Source organism: Physcomitrium patens, chromosome 17, assembly GCF_059467195.1.
Source record: "Physcomitrium patens ecotype Gransden chromosome 17, ASM5946719v1, whole genome shotgun sequence".
Lineage (NCBI taxonomy): Eukaryota > Viridiplantae > Streptophyta > Bryopsida > Funariales > Funariaceae > Physcomitrium > Physcomitrium patens.
Window position 1 is genome coordinate 14,746,912 of NC_143426.1, and position 12,715 is coordinate 14,759,626.

Below are 12,715 nucleotides of genomic sequence, written 5' to 3' on the forward strand. Positions count from 1 at the left end.
TTTCTTTAAAAAAAATCTATCTTTGCATATTTATTTTTATATATAATTATTTTTTTTACTTAAGTTCTTACTTTAATTATTAGATGAGTTGTATTCTAAGCTATATGTAATTTTTAGGACTTATAATAATTAACATAGAATAACAACTTTGTTTGTAATATGATGACTTGCAAGAAACTCATTAAATGTATTTTTTTAAATTCACAACATGAATTTGAAGTAAAATGAAATTCTAAAAAATAATTATTATTAATTAATAATAATTATTAAATTTATTATAATATAATTATTATTAAATAAATAAATAAAATATTTATTTATTTACCAAGCTATTGTATATATAAAATAAGTGGAAAATACAACCTTATATATATATAGTGTAGATGTGAAATAATTAAAGATGTTTTTAAATAAATTACTCAAGAACTTTGGTGCATTAAATTCATGATTTTGAATATATTTTTGAAACCATCTTGTAAAAAAATATTTGATTAATATAAGTAATTATATATCTAAATTTATTTATTTTCCTTGTTTTTATAAAGTATTTCAATTGTAGCTAAAAATCTTGTGTTTGCCCAAAATGAATCTTTCTCATAACAAAGCTTTCATATTAGTTTCCTAATTGTAATAAACTTTGACTAGAAGCTTTTTAAATTGCATGTTATGTATAGAAGCATCGATAGATTTAGTTTGCAATTAAAAATCTTTTTAGATGTTTTTTGAAGAAAATATTATTTATATGACATATCTCTGTTTTTTTCTATTTAATTCTATTTATTAAAGTAAAATAATTTCTTATAAACATCTTAAATATAAAAATATAATATATCTATTTCTTAAAAAAATATAAGATTATAAAAAAGTATAAATTATAAGGTCTTCAAATAAATTTTGCAATTATATTAAACTTGAGCTCTATATTATAACAAACATAGTCAAAGATGTGAGATTATTTAATCTATATGTAAATTATATAAAATTAGATTATTGATAAAAATATAATGTGATCAAAGATATAAGCTTTTTTAATCTTTTAAGAAAAGATTTTTAACTTAAATATTAGAAAACTGTTAGATATAATATTAAATTCAAATACATAATAAATTTATTAAAGTCAAAGATATAATTTTTTTACTTTATTTAGTAATGATATTAAGCTATATTACTAAAGATATATAAAATATTATCAAAGGTATAGAATTATTTATTTTATAAGAAAATAATGTTAAAATTAAAATATATCAAGTGTAATTAAATATGTATCAATAAAATCACATATAAAATATAGTCAAAGATGTAAGATTATTTAATTTATTTTTTTAATAAGATTTGATTAGAGCATCAATATATTTTAAGTGTAGTTAAAGATATAAGGTTGCCTAGTTCATTTGGAAGTGATGTCAACCTCAAGCATTCTAATATTATAAGTATAGTCAAAGATGTAAGATTTCCTAGTTCATTTGGCAATAATGTCAAACTTGATCATTGTGATATTTTAAATGTAGTCAAAGATATAAGGTTGCCTAATTCATTTGGCATTTATATCAAGCTTGAGCATCAAGATATATCAAGTGTAGTCAAAGTTGTAAGGTTGTCTAGTTCATTTGGCAATAATATCAAGTTTGAGTATCTAAATATTTTAAAAGTAGTTCAAGATGTAAGATTACCTAGCTCATTTGGCAATATTGTCAAGCTTGAGCATCCAAATATATCAAGTGTAGTCAAAGATGTAAAATAGTTTAGTTCATTTGGCAATGATGTCAAGCTTGAATACTCAGATATCAAGTATAGTCAAAGATGAAAGATTGGCTAATTTATTTAGCAATGATGTCAAGCTTGAGCACCAAGATATAATAAATGTAATCAAAGATGTAAGGTTGCTTAGTTTATTTAGTAATAATATCAAACTTAAATACCTAAATATTTTAAAAGTAGTTAAAGATGTAACATTACATAGTTCATTTGGCAATATTATGAAGCTTGAGCATCCAAATATATCAAGTGTAGTCAAAGATGTAAGATTTACTAATTCATTTAGCAATAATGTCAACCTTGAGCAATAAGATATAATAAGTGTAGTTAAAGATGTAAAGTTTCTTAGTTCATTTGGCAATGATGTCAATCTAAAATATTCATATATATATTTAATTACTTTAAAGTAATAATTCTTTCTAGAAATTTTGGTAATACTCTCAAATTGAATTATCTTTTAATATTGAGATTTGTCAATGATAACATACTTTGCATTTTTTTGGTAATGTAAATAAGTTTGTACATCCTTATATGTCAGGATCTAATAATGTAGTAATTTTGTAAATAGACTTTGAAAACTTTTTTGAGAAATCATTATTTTTTAATTAGAAGACATTTAAATTTTTAAATTTTTTTGAATTTATTTTCTTTAGAACTTATTTTATTTTTTCTAATATTTTTTTTGTAATTGTATTGAATTTGATATATTCAATAAAAGACATTTTAATTTATAATATTTTTTCATCATTGTAATTAAAGTACTAAATGGCTCATTAAAATCACCAAATATTTTTGTATCAATGTCACAGCTCAAAAATTGAATAAAAGCAAAAAAAAAAAAAAAAAAAAAAAAAAAAAAAAAAACCTTTAATTATTTTAAGTATACTATTATTTTACTACTACAAATTAATCCTTCTAACTATTTAATAATATCATATAAATAAACAAATATTTTAGAATTATTATATTTTTAAAAGATTAGATATATGAAAACTATTTTTTTAAATCATCATCTTGTAGTCACTATTATTTCCATCTCTATCTAAACCTCTTGGACTTTTTAACCTTTGTAAAGCTTGCTTCCAATATCTCAACCTTTTTTGTCCCTTTAAAAATACACCTATCACTTTTAAACTCAAAGCTAAGGTATTATAAGCTTTTACAATTTTTGTACCTACTTCAATAAATTCATTATCCAACTTTTCTTGATGTCTCTATAAATAGTTGTTAAAAAACTCTAAAATAGAATCTTCATCAAGTTCTTTAATATAATTTTTATAAATCATCATAGAACATTATTCCATTAATTTCTAACTTCAAATTATCACAATCAATGTACTACTATTACTAGTACATAAAACATCTTTGAGCATAAATTCATTTTGACTATGATCCTTCATATAATCAAGGACCAAAATAACCTTATTTTTAATGAAGAATAATTTTAATATTTTTTGTGCTTTATTTAGATCTTTTTATTTTCTTTTAACTTTAAGTTGTTTTAATATGTTGCAAGAAATTAAATAGTTATTGCCACAATTTTGAAAATTTTTAACAAAGCATGAAGTATTATATATGTGCTTTATATCAAAATATGGCTTGTGCTATTGTGGACTTGCCTATTTCATCCATACTAATAAGACATATTACCTTCTCTTTTTTCAAGCATAGTTGTCTTATTTGGAATAAACATGATTATTTACCTAATAATTTTTTTTAAACATATTAACCTATATATAAATAAAATAATAAAATTAAGTGACTACAAAATTATATAAGTTTTATTCTAATTTAATATGAAGCAAAAAATTAAATACATTCTAATAATTAACCATCATTATGGCATATTTGATTTGTATATAAATTATATTGAAATAATAAAATTAATTTTATACTTGCTATGTATTAAGTATTTAAAAGAGTCTTATCATTAGTGATTTATAGTAAGTTTTTTTTGGATGTATGTTCTAGTTTATATTGTTCCAAATTCCACCAAAAGACAATAGTTTAACTGAATATTCTCCAATTAGAATCTTCTTCTTTAATATGATGAGTCTTTCACAAATATTTGTAAAATTTGGATATTATGAAGAATTCAAATTTTAATACTCTTAGATGAGCTTGTTCAATTCATCAAAATTTGAAGAAAGATTTGATCTTTTATCTTTTTGTATTTTCTTCAATATCTCTTTTATAGATATAATACCATCAAATTGATCATTTTTTAAAAGAATCATAGAATACGCCATTGCAAATGAAAAAACATTTGCTTCAAAAGAACTCATCTTTGTTCTTTCAAATATATTTTTTAATGCCTCTAGAGCCATATATTGTATACTACCATAAGCATGATTATTTTCACTAACTTTTGGATGTCTTCCAGCATTCATCTTAGACATGCCAAAATCTATTAATTTTATTTTAGCATATTGAATTATATTATTTAATATTTTATCCTTGAAAATATTGATTAATATATTATGAAGCTTTAAATTTAAATATGCAATTTTCATGTCATGCAAGTAATCTATACCTTTTGTAATTTGGCAAATAATATTAACATTAAATTTAAATGATATTGATATTTTTTTATTTAATATATCATCCAAACTTATTTGAATCAATTCCATTTCCAAATATAATTTTTTATTTGCATCATGTTCTTTGAGTGTTTTTTTTCTTTCATTATGTTTTAAATTTATAACAAAGAAATATTTGATTATGTTGGAATGACTTAGACTAGCTAGAATACTTATTTTTCTGATAAAATAATTTATTATAAGCAACATTCAACTTTTTAGTTGCACTCAAAAACTGTAAATTTGTAAACTTCTCTAAAACCTCTATTTTTTTAACTCCTACATGATTTGTAAAGGTTTTTTATCTATTGAAAGTTCTATTGTGTCTAATTTTTTATCTTTTATACATTAAAAATCCTTCAATCTCTGCATTAAATAATTTTAAAATCCAAAGAATTCAAAGTTATCATCTCCAATTGCATAATTTAACTTGTAACATAAATTATTTTCATCACCTTTCAATTCATCAAAGGTAACAATATCAATGAAAGCAAATAAGAAACTTTCAAATTTCCTTTGAGTTTTGCTTCAAAAGTATATTAATTTCTATATTATAGCAATATTTTAATTCATCAAGCAATTCTTAAAAAATCTCTTTATTCATCATTTAGAAGATAGCTACTTGGCACCAATTACTTTTTCTTTAATTCTTTATTAAGAAGCCAATTTTCTTTATTGTAAGAAATAAAACACAAATATAAGTCTGTACATTATAAAACATAAATATAAAACATAAATATAAGTCTGTTCAAATCATTGTTACTATGAATTATTAAATATTAAAATATATCTATAAAAAGTTTCTTGCAAATACTTATATATTGATTTTTAATTAATATATCTTTTTTTTAACATATTTTTTTATCTCTCTAACATGGATTTTATATTATCTAAAAAATATCTATATTAATCTATTATTTCTTTGTAAAAGATCCAATCTCTTCAATATGATTATCATATTGGTTTCAAAATCTTAAAAATACTTATATTTGAAAATCCTCCAAAAACCTCCAAATCATAAACAAATACTTGGTAAATAATCCCACAAGATTTATTATATTATAATATATTATTAGGTACAATTATTCAAATGTTTTTCTACAATTAAACAATTAATATGATACATTAGCTTTATTTCATATCTTTATTATTTATTATTACAAATTTGAATGAACACAAACAAAAATTTCTTTTATTGCATTTGCAATATTATAATTTATTTACAATCAACATTCCAAACAATGAATTAAGACTTTAATCATAATTTAGATAAATTATATTTTTCAAAACACTCACGAAGTAGTATTTACAATCTTGATCTACTACATTCTCTTAAAATTTCTTATTATGCTATCTATTTTCAAGGACATGAACTTCAAAGAATTAAATTATCATTACATTCTTATATCACTCAAGAAGACTAAAAAATCACTCAAAGATGATATAATATTAAACTAGAATAGCTATTGCCAAAGAAAAGAAGACTAGAAAGTCTTGAAACATGACCAAGGACTAGAAAGGTATTGATAAGAGTGAAAAAGACTTCACTCTTGCTTCTAACTATACTCTTAATTAAAAGCTATATTATATTGTCTTAAATGACCTCCAAAACATGTTGACTTTGCAATACATATATCTTAACTTACAAGACAAGTTTTCTATATGTTTGCGACATAATTAGCTTGTTTTACAAGATATCAACATGTGATTAATTTGTTGACCAAATTTCTAATCTATCAATTAACTATAAATAAATGTAAATTCAAAGTAGTATACATGAAGCTTCTAGAAAGCATTTCTAGAAAATATTATAAAATAAATTTATTTTTATCTATTTTTATTTAATCATATAGATAAATATTACAATAAGTATGTATATCCATGATATTATCTTCTCTTCTAAGAATGAATTCTACAAGGATTGGTCATCATATGTTGAAGAAATTTAAGATACAGCAAATAATATTTGTCATATACTTTGATCTTTATTCTCTTCAAAGATGATTGATATGTCCTCTCAATAATTGATAATGTCCCATATTAGGATAGAAAGACCACCTTATTATTTGATTATTGTATAGGCCTTTGTAACTCCCTTCAAATAAAATATTTGGAACATTGTGAAGAGTTGTTCATACTTTTAATAAAATCACCAAACATTAGAAGTCTCTTCTAAGGTTGTGATACCAAATACATTGTATCTTACCATCTATTCAAAGAAAGACATGTTTTTGAGAATCTTCATCTCCATTATATCATCTTAAAGGTTGTCACAATCACAATATCTCATTTGGCAAATCAAGAAGTAATAGCTCTTGAGTTGAATGTACTGGTTGTCAATTTCATTAGCATCACAAACAAACAAAAGTTATAAACAAGAGTAGAAGGTAGAATGCTATCTTCCTTGGATCTTGTTTCTTTATAACAAAGATTTACTATCTTTTATGTTGATTTTGATGGATGTTACCAATAAAAAGCATCAAATTTCTTTTTTTTATTTGCAAGATTCTTTGTTGGCTTCCATTTGCATTCAGTAATATCATATTTGTTGTCATATTACATGAAGCCTTCTTTGAGAATGCACCGAGTACCTAGCTATAGAAGATAGAAGGAGTATTGCAATAAGAAGATTTTAATTTTAATATAATTCTAAATGATTCTAATTAAATCTTTAAAATTCTAATTAAGCTTTAATCAATCTAAAGAACTTCAAAAAAATTACAAAAGAAGTATGAAAAAATTCTAAAGAAATTTAAAAGAAGTATTAAAATAAATTTAAAATATATCTTAAATAAATTCCAACCAAATCTCACTTTAATAATAATTAAAATTCTAATATTATTTACTTAAATCCTAAGTCAAATCCTAACTAAATCGTAAACAAACACCTAAATTCTAACCAATTTCTAAATCTTAAATCAAATCCTAATTAAATTAACCTAATCCTGGAGTAGTTTAGAACCTCAATATCTATCAATCATATTGTTGATCTTGCTATACACCTTTCAACAATTAAGTTAAAAATAAGAATACAAAATTTGAAGAAAATCAAAATTACCAAATAGAAGACCAATCCTAAATTCCGCTTGGGTGTTGGCTAATCTCCCACTCTAATCTGAATGTTGAACTTCCAATGCTAATATTTCCTTCTTAAATTATTGAATTTCCTCTAAAATATACTTAAATTATGAAAAATCAAGTCTAGTCTGTATACAAAAAAATTCACTTCAATCCAATAGATAAATTGTTAAAGATCTTAAAAATACTCATTGGCTTTCAAATTCCAATTTCTAAGACCTCAACCTATAAAAACCTTCACATACTTTGATCTAACCATTCAATTGACTTCAAAATCTTTATACACACTAACAACTAAAATATCAACACACGGCTCAAAATTCATCCATACACACATTAGAGAACTCAATAGACCCTCATTTTTGTAAACATAATTTTAATTTTTAAAATCTAATCCAACCAAGAACATCACTAACTTTAAAAATATCCCAAAAATTTAATATTAATTTGATTTATATAAGATCAATGCTCAAAAATCTTTTTGTTAGTTTTCTTTCAAATCTTGCTCTTTGATCTAACAAAGAAGCCTAGACTTGCTGTAGGTACATTGTTTTGTGCCTCAAGGTCTGATTTTGACAAAGGTTGACAACTAGTCTTCTCCGGGTATCAATATTTGGTAATTTGAGATAATTTTTGCTTGAACCTATTGATAATTATCTTTTAAACATGTCCATATCAATTAATTATTTCATTTATTTTGATTTGAGGCATTTATGCTCCTACAAAGCAAAATAAAGTTCATTTTTTTAAAAGACAATATTAAAACTAAATTTTTTATTACTTTCCTATTATTTATCCTTATTTTTCTTCCATATCTTTCTACTATGAACTTTTGTAATAACATCCATGTTTTTATTTTTTACCATATATTTGTATTATTATATGACATTACATCAATGAATAAGATATTTTAATCTATTTTGATTTTGCCTTGATTCTAAGACTTCTTCCACCTCAAATTCTTGATTATTATCCACTTTTATAAGAAGAGGTGGTATTTGTCTACTTCTCAAGATATTCACTATCTTATATGTCTCAAAAAGAGATATATAAAATATAGCATGGATTTTCATAGATTCTTGTAGATGTAATCAATAAGTAACATAATTGATTTGTTCACAAATAGAAAAAGATCTAAGTCTACAATAGTCCAACTTCTTACAAAGACAAGTAGTCTTGATATTATAACAAAGTAGCCATATATTATCTTTTATAACAAATTATGGTTATTTATTGCAATATGCATCTACATTGATTTTTTTTTAAAGCTTCTTTTAACTATAGTTCATTATTGCATGTAGCTCTAATAAAAAAAATTTCAATTCTATTGCTATAGAATTATTAACTTTTGAAAAGTCAAAAGTATCAAATCATAGATGATAATTATAATTAGAAAAAAATTGATTAAATAGAAGAACGTATCAAATTATTATACACAAATTCTACCAATGGTAAAAGAATTGTCCTATCATCTTGATGATAATTGATGGTACACTTCAAATACTGCTCCAAAACTTGATTTATTCATTCTATTTTTCCATCAATTTTACAATAAAAAGCCAAAGAGAGCTTCATAACCACCTTTAAAATCTTGATACAAATAGAATCTCTTTATTTAATATAATATCTTTGGACAATCTATAATAGCAATAGATGTTATTAAGAAGAAAGCTTAGCTATTTTTTACTTGGGATGTATTTTATAAATGGTTAAAAATGTGCCATCTTAATAAAAAAAAATCTACTATCACAAATATAAAACCATACAAACTTGAGATTAGAAGATTTGTAATAAAATCTATAGAAGTAAAAAACCACAGTTGTTTTTGAATATGTAATAGCTAAAAAAGTCTATAAGGTCAATGCCAAAGAATTTTTGATCTTGAAAAAATTACACATGATTATAAAAAGTCTTTGACTGCCTTCTATATTTGAAGCCACAAAAAATATTTCAATATTAGTTCCAAAATCTTATTATATCTAAAATATTTGGCTAATAAAAAGTCATAACAAGCTTCAAGAATATGTAATTGTTCTTTTCTTTTTAGAATATATAATTATCTCTTAAAATAAAATAGATTTTTTTTTGAATTCAAACTTAGAAGTATCATGAAACTTAGAAGAATTATTTTTTATATCATGAATGAGAGGATCACATGACATATTTGATTGAATTTGCTTGACAAAAGTTGAATTAATAGTAAATGTTGATTTTATTGCTCAAAGATGAAAATGCTCCAATTTTAAAAGGATTGTTTTTTGTTGATTAAAATTTGTATCTCTTTCTTTTGGTATAAGATAAAAATATTTAGAAAAAATGTCTAACAATTTATTTATTTTTTTTGATAAATAATCTTAATGAAGATATGCTTTAATGGAATTGGCAACAATTCAAAACATGTATTGACATGAAGTACTTAAGGTTCTTAGAATCTATATATATAGTAACTATATTAGAAGCACTTTTTAAATAACGATGCTATTCTTGAAATAAATCCATGATTGTAAGAAGCTCTTTATCATGGATCTCATAATTAATTTTAGTAACTAAAAAAAATCTCAAATAAAAAGCTTTCGAATGGAGCTTGTCATTTGATCCTATTTTTGACAAAACAAAATTTATAACAAAGTCTAATTCATCTGTTTTTATAAAATTAAAAAAAAAAAAAAAAAAAAAAAATGCCTTTGAAAAGTCTATACAATATACAATTGGTGTAGAAATAAATGTTGTCTTGAAGGTTTTTAAAGATGCTTCAGCTTCTTTGCTCTACTCAAGATTGTCTTTACTTATCAAGTATCTAAGAGGAGCCACAACTTGAAAAAAGTTCTTGATGAAGATCCAATAATAATTAAAAAAATCGAAAAAATATTTCACATCTCCAACTATTTTTGGGATCTTCCAATCTATGATAGTTTCGACTTTCTTAAGATCCATTATAAGACCATTTTTTTGAATGATATATCCTAGGAAATCAACTTAAATAGTGTGAAATGCACAATTTTCTATCTTAGCATATAATCTTGCATCTCTTAGTTTTTGTTACACATAATGAACATGAACCTCATATTCTTCTATATGCTTAGAGTAGATGAAGATGTTGTCTAAATAACAAATGAAAACATTATCAAGAAATTCATGAAAGACATCATTCATTAAATATTGAAAAGTAATTGGCATATTCATGAATCAAAAAGGTATAATATTATATTTGAAATGTTCATACTTGGTTCCATATATAGTTTATTATTATTTTTTTTTAATACGTACCAAATTATATGCTCTTTATAGATCTATTTTTTCATAGATCTTTGTTTAATTCAATTAACCAAAAATTCCTCAAATAAAAGATAAATAATACCTATTATTGATGGTAATCTTGTTGAGCCTTTGATAGTCAATAAACATCTGCAAAGATCCTTATTTTTTCTTCACAAATAAGATAGGAGCCTCAATTGGAGATTTATAATTATGTTTGAAGTTCTTAGCCAAATTTTCATCAATGTATTTGTTGAATGTAGCTAACTCGTTTTATGATAGACTATAGATTAGTTCAAATGGTAGTTGAGCTCTTTCTTAAAAATCAATGGAATAATCATAAAGACAACGCTTTAGAAGAATATCTATATTTTTTTTCAAAAACATCTTAATAATCTTGATATTGACTTAGAATATTACTTAAAATCTTTTCTTCATCAACAATAGATATGGCATATATAACAATAGTTGATCCTTCTTTTGCAGCATGCATGAAAGTTCTTTTACCTACCTATAATAATTTTGATGTATCAATCTTATAGGTTTTTACTTGCCTCATAGAATCTTGAACTAAACTATGGAAAAAATCAAGATTGTGAGAAATCTAATCTATGTGAGGATTATATCTTTTTAATCACAATAATCCTAAAATAATTAGATTTAAAAGAGATTTAATCATATTAATTATTACTAAAATATTATAACCACTAATTGCTACTTTTACAAGAATAATTTCATGTATAACATCTTTAGAAGATAATGAATGACCATCTATAATTTCTACATGTACATGTTTGATTTCCTTAATTAAGGATATAGATTGTTTTTTAATAAAGTCTTTGTCTATAAAATAGGTAAAGGCTCTTAAATCCAACAAGGCTCAAATTTTATGATTTTTTGGTCCTAAAAAAACTTCTATTATAAAACAAACTGAGAGATTAGAGAAGAAAATAAGACCTTTACTATGAATTGTGTAAGATTCAAACCACACAGTTCTTATTGGAGCTAAAGAAACTCGTTTTTTAACACATTGTCCTCTTTGGCAACCATGCTCCTGATTTTATCATTATGTTGCTTCTTTGAATAATGATGAGTAGTTTTCTTGGATTCTCTACAATATAGGCATAAACCTTCTTCTTGACAATTGATTTTTTCTTGCTCAATAAGAGATTTAAAATGTACAATATGAATTTGCATTGGTTTTAGCCTTCATGAATAAGTTTTTAAAAACTTAAGAGCTGCCATCATTACTTGACTTGTTCCTTTCTAATCAAATCTTTGTTTTTGATGTCTTTCAAATAATCAATTATTGCATGCAATGGCTTAAACAATAAATTGTTCTAAAGATATTACTTTCGACATTGTCAATAATAAATCTTTGATGTTGTCCTTCAATCTATATCAAAATTGATTGATAAGGACTTTAACATTTCAATCCATGTTGCAAGCAAGGTTTTGGAATTCAATAGCTCATATGGTAGTTGACTATGGCTCTTATCATAAAGATAAAGGCTTGATCTTTGCTACTTTTTTTTTATCACTTTCTTCAAATGTGGCCATAAATACTTCTATGAATGAATTTAAATCATAAACGAGACATGAATCATTATCCATCAAAGGTGCAAAGTAAAAGAGAGTACTTCCAAATAGAAATGCACTTATGAATTCAACTTAAGTAAATCCATTATGATATTAGAAAGATTAAATCCTTAGATAGAACTTGACTTATTGCAAAAATTCTTGAAAATTTAATCTTATTCCATTAAATTTCTTGAGCATACTAATCATTATTATCGTATACTTGTAGAAGCAAAATTTATTGAATTTGGTTGTGAGGTCAATATACTCGCTTTTTTCAATTGCGCGATTTCTTGACATAGACTTTGAACGTCTTTCATAGGCATAGGATTAGTATTTCCTTGGTTGGCACTCATAATATGTGAAATTTTTATCTTTGGAGTATTGACAAGTTTATAAAGATCTACAATAGTTGCAAATCTATTCTAACTTCCACTAAGTATAGCATTTATAATTTTTCTTTCCATTTC